Source organism: Poecilia formosa, unplaced genomic scaffold, assembly GCF_000485575.1.
Source record: "Poecilia formosa unplaced genomic scaffold, Poecilia_formosa-5.1.2 Scaffold779, whole genome shotgun sequence".
Taxonomy (NCBI): Eukaryota; Metazoa; Chordata; class Actinopteri; order Cyprinodontiformes; family Poeciliidae; genus Poecilia; species Poecilia formosa.
Genome location: NW_006800718.1, coordinates 63359 through 72188, shown reverse-complemented (window position 1 = coordinate 72188; position 8830 = coordinate 63359). Strand labels below are relative to the sequence as shown.

The 8830-nt window shown below is 36.5% G+C and overlaps 1 long non-coding RNA gene across 1 annotated transcript; it reads right to left on the bottom strand.

Annotated features, from left to right (window-relative positions):
- Positions 1–6713: 6713 nt before the first annotated feature.
- Positions 6714–8508, bottom strand: LOC107834808 (uncharacterized). The gene is made up of 2 exons (XR_001660632.1): positions 8037–8508; positions 6714–7117 (listed from the first exon to the last, which is right to left on the bottom strand). It is a non-coding gene; the product is annotated as an uncharacterized LOC107834808 (long non-coding RNA).
- Positions 8509–8830: the final 322 nt, after the last annotated feature.

The following is an 8830-nucleotide window of genomic DNA, read 5'->3' as shown; positions in this document are numbered from 1 at the left end:
TTTTTTTTTTTTTTTTTTTTTTTTTTTTTTCCCAGCTATCTGATCGCTCCGGACAGGCACGTGCAGAGGTAGGGGGTTAGGGGGGCTTGAGCACTTGCCCCTTTTGCTCCTTACCCCCAAGTGCCCTTTTGATCAATTTTTTTTTTTTTGGTATTATTTCCTAAGCCCTCTTCTGACACATAATAACATGTACTAAAATTATTTAGTTTTTTTGTTGGGGGTTTTTTGTACAACATAATAAGCCAGTCACCTTGTTACCTTTGACCTTTTCCCCGTAACGCATGACGCAATTGCCTCTCACGCAGTGAGATAAGTCGGCTAACTGGAGCTCAACGCAGCGAACGTTCCAGATTACAGAACAGTTTTTGGTAAATAAAGTGGAGTAGACTTGCTACTTGTCAGAATACGGAAAACGTTGAAGTATCGTTTCTGCTTCAGCGGTTTAAGCAGAGAGGTAATGAAATACAACAGACACTGACAGGCCTCTAGTCTTCCTTTCTCTGAAGAACTACTGAGCGGGAGGAGACAGCCAGGTGAGGAAAAACTGTTCTTATCTATCGATTCAGTATTTTTATCATACAGACATTGGGCTGCTGTTGTTGTGCTATTAGCTAGCTGCTAGCTAACGACTTTGCTAGCAAACTAAAAAGCTTCTTCCCTGTATCGTTAATAACAGCAGTCATTCTTCAATATTGCTTATGCAGTAGGGGCACATCGCCCGTGCACAGTGGCGAAAAAGTGTGTATGCAGCGCATGCAACGCATAGGGGCGCTGCACCAGAGGGGGTGTCAAAACCCCGGCTGGAGGGGGCGGCGCCCCGATGATGCCTTTGCATACACTTCACCGCGCCCTTACGCTCTTTATGACTGTAGCGACTTTATGTTTTCTATTCACCCTTACGTACCTTTCTTTTTTTTGGGGGGAGGGGGCGATTTATGTTTTCGCATCCACCTGAATAATATGTAGTTGCGCCACTGCCCGTGCAAAAACTGCGGTAAAGCTAGCCGGCTCTTCGAACAGCTGGCCCGTACAAGATATTCACGTGCGCGACAGCTCAAGACATTATGGTAACCTATGTATTTGAGGAAAATACATAGGTTAGGTAAATGTATCTTGAAGGAGAATAGCACTTAAATAAAAGTCCAACAAGGATATTCATTTAGAATTAAAAATAACTCACCTGAATTACCATGATATATATAATGTATGTAATAAAAGTGTCATTAATCAAGGGGAAAAACCTAAATCCTGACTTTAAGTAAGTTTAGGATTTGGTTCGCAGAGTATGAAGTTACATTTTTTTCTCCAATATTCAATAATAAAAAATACTAACCTCAGTTAAGTAAAATAAAATTGTAATCAAAACTTTTGGAATTGTAATGATTCCCTTTTTTAAAACAAAAAGTTTAGTTTAAAAAACTTTTTTTAAAATTAACTAATTTTTGTCTCGTGAACTTAAAAAGTTATTTGCCAAACATAAACTTTTATTTGCACACATCAGAAATCTTTTGTTGTGATTTTGGGTCCTGCCCATGACGTCATGTGAGAATCACAAGCAAAACTTTGAGTCAAACAAAAACTTAGAATATCAAGAAAAGATTTCTGACATGCACAAATAAGTNCTGTTTTTGCTTGATAATAAAAGACAAGCTGTAACCAAGGGTTTTTAGAACGCTCAGTCAACGGCTCGGAGGAGCAGTTTGCTGAGACTTCTCCTTTTGCAAAAGCTTGGTCATAAAATTCATATACGTTGTCTGTGGTTCTTTTAATGAAGGTTCAAGGAAAATACCTATCAACAATCACAGGCTTTCAGATTTACAAATGTACAAAAGAGGAGAGGATGTCTTCAAAGCAAAACTAAGTGCAGCAGTATCACAATTCACTTCAAGCATGATTGAGATAAAAACAAGTAAATTGCTTTTTGCAATTTTAGTCAAAGTTATGAATAAATTCTGGTCAACTAAAAAGATGCAAGTGTTTCAATCTTGTCAGAGTCTTAGTTTAAGCCTGAGGGAGCAAAGGTCACTTAGGAGCAATCATCTCTGGCTGACTCCCACTGAAACAGTGGCCATACAATGCTGATCCTCCTCACTAAGGAAAACAATGGAAGAGTAGCTGGATAGAGAGGACAGGACAGCTGCCAAAACAAGAATGACAATCCTGAAGGATTGAAGTAAGTATACAAAGAATCTCAAGATTCTCAGATATCATCTTGAGATTTTCTCTAAGAATCTCAAGATTATACAAATGATCTATGCAAATAATAAAAGACAAATAATAATGATTCACCCTGACTGATGTAATGCTTAGCCTCTCATTTCTTAAACCATGTGAAAAAACATATCCTGTGGTCATGGAAAAGATGTTAGTCTGTTTAAGAAGGGCCAAATTATTGGTATTAAGCAGAGAAAACATCTAAGCGATGCAGAAACCATTAAGTTGAGAACTGTCTACAGTATTATTAACAATTGTAGGGAACGTGGGGAAGAAATGTGGTCAGAAAAAAATCCTGAATGATCGGAATCGGTGATTACCAAAACGCTTGGTGACATGAAATCGAGGAAAACAACAGCAAAACTCTGGGATAAGTAATGGCATTTCCACCCAATGTGAAGAGAACCTCAGTGATTGAGACTGAACAGCAGTAACCATAAGAAAACCGCTGATCAGTGATCAGTGGCAAACTGGAAAAAATGCCTTTAATCTGAAAGGGAGAATAGCACTTAAATAAAAGTCCAACAAGGATATTCATTTAGAATTAAAAATAACTCACCTGAATTACCATGATATATATAATGTATGTAATAAAAGTGTCATTAATCAAGGGGGAAAAACTAAATCCAGACTTTAAGTAAGTTTAGGGTTTGGTTCGCAGAGTATGAAGTTATATTTTTTTCTCCAATATTCAATAAAAAAAAAACTAACCTCAGTTAAGTAAAATAAAATTGTAATCAAAACTTTTGGAATTGTAATGATTCCCTTTTTTAAAGCAAAAAATTGAGTTTAAAAAACTTTTTTTTTAATTAAATAACTAATTTTTGTCTCGTGAACTTAAAAAGTTATTTGCCAAACATAAACTTTTATTTGCACACATCAGAAATCTTTTGTTGTGATTTTAGGTCCTGTCCATGACGTCATGTGAGAATCACAAGCAAAACTTTGAGTCACAAACCAAAACGTAGAATAGCAAGAAGAGATTTGACATGTGCAAATAAGTTTGTTTTGCAAATAATTTTTTCACTTCATGAGACAAAAATTTGTGATTTTAATTTAAAAAAAAGTTTTTTTTTAAGCTAAACTTAGTAGGCTTTTCTCATGGTGACATACATTAACAATTCAAATTTTCCTTTTTTTTTGTTTTCTCTCTGCAGTTCTATGTTAAAGTTTGATCCAGCTCTGCTTTCCTGAATGGACCATCTTCATCTCCACTGCAAGTGTAGCAAACAGGCAGCTCTATTTTATAGATTACAGTCCATTAAAAGGTTGCATTGTGCCCTTTTTATATTTTTAATAGTGTAATTCTGTAAAGACAATATGTCTGGTGGTCCAGCTCTGATTTACATATCTTGCTAAATTGCGGGTTTGAATATTGCAATACTTTCCTATAACAAAATAGACCTGTAGAAAGAAATTACTAATAAAATATCTTACATATGCATAGTTGTATGTTGTATATAGAGATTTTCCTTAGCTTTGATTGTATATTTCACAATTTAGTAATGTAACATTGTTTATTAAACTCTGTGTGGCTTTGTTAATATTCTGTCCGAGAATGCAGTTAGATGTGCCCTTTTTTTTGTTGAGCACCTGCCCCTTTGGTGGTCTCTGCACGGCCCTGGGAGACGCAGTTTGTGTTACTCCAATTTCTCTCAGCTTATGAGAAACTGCACAACAGGCAGCTCAGAGTCCCCAATGCACCACCTACTGGTGAAACACCGTTACTGCACCCATCCTCTTTAACCCCTGTTAAATAAAATATCTTCTCATCATAACCCCATTAACATTTAAAGAAATGCATGCTCTTTTTTCACTTTTGTGGGCACACACCAGTGGGCATCACAAGAGGTTTTACTGATAGACCGGCCCACCAGGTCATGTATTTGTTCCATTGACACTTTGCCCTATGCCTGTTAGGAGAACCCAAATAACAAATAAAAATGGGTAGGGCGGTAAAGTGGAGGGTCCAATGGTTCCCTGACCCCTCCTGTTAAGCTGCGCAAATCACTGCCAGTTCAGACTTGCGGGAATAATGCATTTAGTGCCCACAGATTCAATTTTTTTTTCATAGCACATGCTCACTGCGTGCTATTTTTACCCTTAGCAACAGTTGCCATGCTTCTGACAATGATGTCATCAGCATGACGTCAAATGATGTCTGCTTTTAAGAAAAACTGGAGATATAAATGTGGACGTACTCTCGGAGGTTAGGGTACATCCTTAAGAAAATGAAAAATATGTTGTTTATAAGATAATTTATCTTTTACGGTGCCAGTAATGCCCGAATTAATAGTAAATAATAAAGACGTTGTGGTATTCTCATTTAGTAATGTAATTAGATTAGTTGTGTTACCACACCCACGCCACTAAAGGCAGTCGCAAGCCCGAAAAGATGCGACTAAGGAGCAGATTTAGAAGTACACCACCGAAAGCTACAGAATTTGCTAAAAACTCTGAGCTGCGCTGAAGTAAATAAAAAAAAGAAGTTCAAATACATTCTGAGAGTGAAACTCCTTCCTAAAGGTGAAAATATATCACAGATTTCAAAAGAAAGTAAAAACGGAAGTATAGGAAATAGCGCCCCCTTCACTTCTGGATTGCAATGGTCCCATTTCCAAATAAGGTATGAGACTGACAGCGGTCCGTCCCGCCCCTTTCTGTTTGCTGCAGCGAGGTGGACTTGAATCATATGGCGAAGGGCCAAGTGTACAAATTATCTCTAGTGCGTCCTGTCCTGCCCTGGCATGCAGCTAAAATCCAGTTTTGGCTCTCAGAGGGTAAATAATCTGACTGTCTGAACTTGATAAGGAAATAAACCTGGTGATTACAGAGAAAGATACAGTTGATAAAAATTGAAAGAGGGAGGGAGACAGATAAAGATAGAAATGAAGAAGGATAAATAAATAGAGGATGGATAGAGAACATTGTCAAATTTTTCTTCCTTAGGAAAGCTCTGTTGAATAGACATATTCAAGATGTTGAAGTATTTCTTTAATAACTACTAAGTATATTTTGTCTGTAGTAATGGGGTATATGCCAAGGACTTCCGTTTTAGCACTTCCGGATTTTTTAGCCACATAGAATGCTTCCGGTGCACAGGCAACAGTAGGTTAACAGTGGCTCCTCAGTCGCTGCAGGACTATTAATGATGCCTATAAAATTATTCAGATGTCCTGAAACGTTCCAACAACAACAAAGGATTTAAGCTGGATGTGTCAAAACTTCATAATAACTTCGAAGGTAAGTTAATAAATCGTTTGTATTCACCATAATGCCTCATGTCTGACGTAGCTAACAGGGACAAGCTTACAAAGGTGCTATGTAAACGTTAAGTGTTTTGATTATCTGTGCAGTGTGGAATCTACATATCTATGCTTTATAGATAGATATAGATATATATCTATATAAACATATATAGATCTGTCTATATTGTGCCCAAGCTATCAGTCGAAGCTGAAGTTAGCTTCCGAATGTAGCATCTAATTCGGAAAATAGCTAAAGGGCGATTACACTTAATTTTTCACTATCTTGAGCTTTTTTAATGTGTTGTACTTTAAAAATTACAACACCTAGACATTTCAAACCTAACTGGATTATTCTGTACTAACAGCAGAATAAATAAAACATTTGTGAAACCTTCTGATTAATTTGTGAAATTTGTAAAATATCAATAAGATTTTAGAACGCCTTAGATCTGAATTATTAAACTGGCATTGTTATTTTAACTTCCCATTTTCTTTCTTTTTTAAATCTTTATTATAGTTGGAGTTGGACAGGAATTCTGTTTGATGGCTTCCTGGAGGGATGAATAGGCTGAGCTAATGTTACCAACAACTTTTCTCCTGCTATTGATTTTTTTGCTTTTCTTTATATAGAAAGTATTTATATGAGTTGCTTTTCCATTTTGTTTACAGTATTTGCTCTATTTTTTATTTTTACCTTAATGCTTACCTGGTCAGTTGAGGTGGAAATGTACATCCTGTTGATTACTGACAAATGTCAGAACCACATGGACTGAGCTAGTTACGTCAGATCAATTTTTATCTTTATTTCTCATTAAAATATCTTCTTGTAATTTTAAGACATTGTTATAAAATTGCATCTTTATTCTGCTGTAACGATGACTGCATTTTTGCAATTAAAAAATATTGTATCCTGACCGTAATGCTCCTTTATACAACTCACAGAACAGATGATTGAAATAAAGGCACTTTTTGAAAATATTTCCTGTGATTTTATTATAGAAATTGAAGATGGGAGGAATCAATTAAAATCTAATCTGATATGTAAAAAAAAATCTTGTAAGTCATATCATCCAGCCTTATTCAGTATATTAAATTATATGACTAACTACATATTGCTTAATATTCACATTTCTTTGCTGGTATTACCTAAAAGTGTTGCATTTTAACATCTCACTCCTGATCTACATGTAAATACTTGATATAACATAAACACAGAGAAAAGGGGAAAAAAGGTTTGTGAAATGTAGAGTATTACAAATGAAATTAAATTTTATTGTAGGTACAAACAGGATAGCAAAATGAACAGTGAATATATAATATACTTTCTAGCAGCTAATCAGAGATCAGACTTGTTTGCCTTTACTGGTGATGAAAACTTGTCACTCTGGAGGAGAGGAAGACCGGCTCAGCCCTGTCCAGGATGACTGCAGTGTCAGGGTAGCCAACAAAGTCTGCAGGCAGATTTTTGCATATCTGGTGCTCCAGTTTCAAGATCATAGTTTAACCAAGTACTGTAAAAAAAAAAAAAGTTAGTCCACGTTGTGATGATCCGTGGACTGATGGACGCCATCAGCAGGTCCAGGTGCTTGGATCCAATGGAAAGGTAATCAGCACAGCGATCATGGCTCAGAAACACGAGGTGTTGCGATGCAAACCTGAAAAATTAAAAACACACAAAAAAAACAATAAGCGTCCATATTTAGCTGAACAACGTAATCAAAACTAATAAATCCTCAGCTCTTTTTGAGAGTTTTGCTTGAAAATAAATTGACAATATCTCAGGAAATTAAACGTTTAAGTGAAATAGTTCTGGTATCACAAAGAAACTGCAAAAAATGTTTCAGAGGTGTAACAACACTGAAGCTACTGAGTAGAAGAGAAATTAAATATTTACTACATAGAAAATGCATATTAAAATCTGAATACTCTTGAAAGTGTGCAGCTGAAATTAATTTAAACTACTAGCAGGCAAAGCACAGTGTTCACCTGATATCTGTACCAACAGTAATACAAAAAATGATGCATACAAGAGGCATTAGTTTATAAAAGTCGAGGCAAACCTAAATTTACCATTCTAAAAACAAAAAGCAGCGGGAGGATGTAATTTCATAACCTCATTTTCTAAGCAGAATCTCAGAGAGAAAGAAAAAAAAGAGAAATTACATTGTAAAGCAAGAACAGTTTATAGCAGCCAAGTGGAAAAATTCACTCTAACGTGGATTATAATTATGAAACAGCAAAGGTAGATGTCATTTTCGGGATTCGTGAAATTTGTACCATTTATTCTGTGGGTTTTTCATGTGGATCGGTGCCACTTAAACGGCTGTAAAGCGAAGATTTTGGACCTTAATCTGACCGACTACCTGTGTGGTTTGGATCGGGCTGAAGCGTTGCTGCTCTCGGCTGTTCTTAAATTACCATTACCGTGCTCGGTATCGGAGGGGCTCGTCGCTACGACTTCATGTTAAATGTATTTTATATAATTGTCACATACAAAAAAAGCTAAGGAGTTGCCTAAAAATAATTTCATACTCCGTATAACACAAACGCATCAACACACACGTATTGACTTACCTTGTGCCGAATCGCTGCCTCTGTTCTCAGCCTGTTCCCAGCAGTGAATTTCCTCCGGCATTATTTTCCTCCAACAACTTATTCCAGTGAACGAAGCGCGTTCAGCTTCCTTTTAACCTCCTTCTTCCCATTTCTGACGCTGGATCTTCAATATCCTCAAGCTTTGAAATAGCAGGCAGCTACAAACCGTGTGTTAGCTGTAGTGGCTAAGTTTTGGCTACAGTCCGCTGTCGCCTTGATATCAGCAGGAAAATGAAAAAACTAAGCACCAGATGGTACCGGCTAATTACTGGACACAACGGCACACCACAAAACTCGATTGTTGTACGAGTAGCTCGCAGATATTTTAAGGTTTGCGTCTTTTTCATGGTACAGCTCTTGCAGCTTTGGCCAAAAACAATAGGAGCAAGCAGGACCCGGAACCAATTTATGTGGCATAAATTCAAACGGAAATACGTCACCACCTCTCGTGGCATATACCATAGACATAATAGACCCTTTTCACATGACGTCACACAACCTCCGTTTTGGCTCGAAGCTGTGTATCCTTAGTTCCAGTGTACATAGTAAGTAACGATAAAGTTGTCTATTTCATATATATATATATGTAAAATGGACACATATATATCTATATATATCTATTTAGAGACATATATATATAGAAAGAGAGATTTAGATATTTATATATATGTATATATCTGACAGCTGATCAGACAGAACACCGGAGCATGGGGTTTACACAGTCTCTAAAACATTGGCCTAAAATAAGATTTGAAGATAGATCACGATTTCCA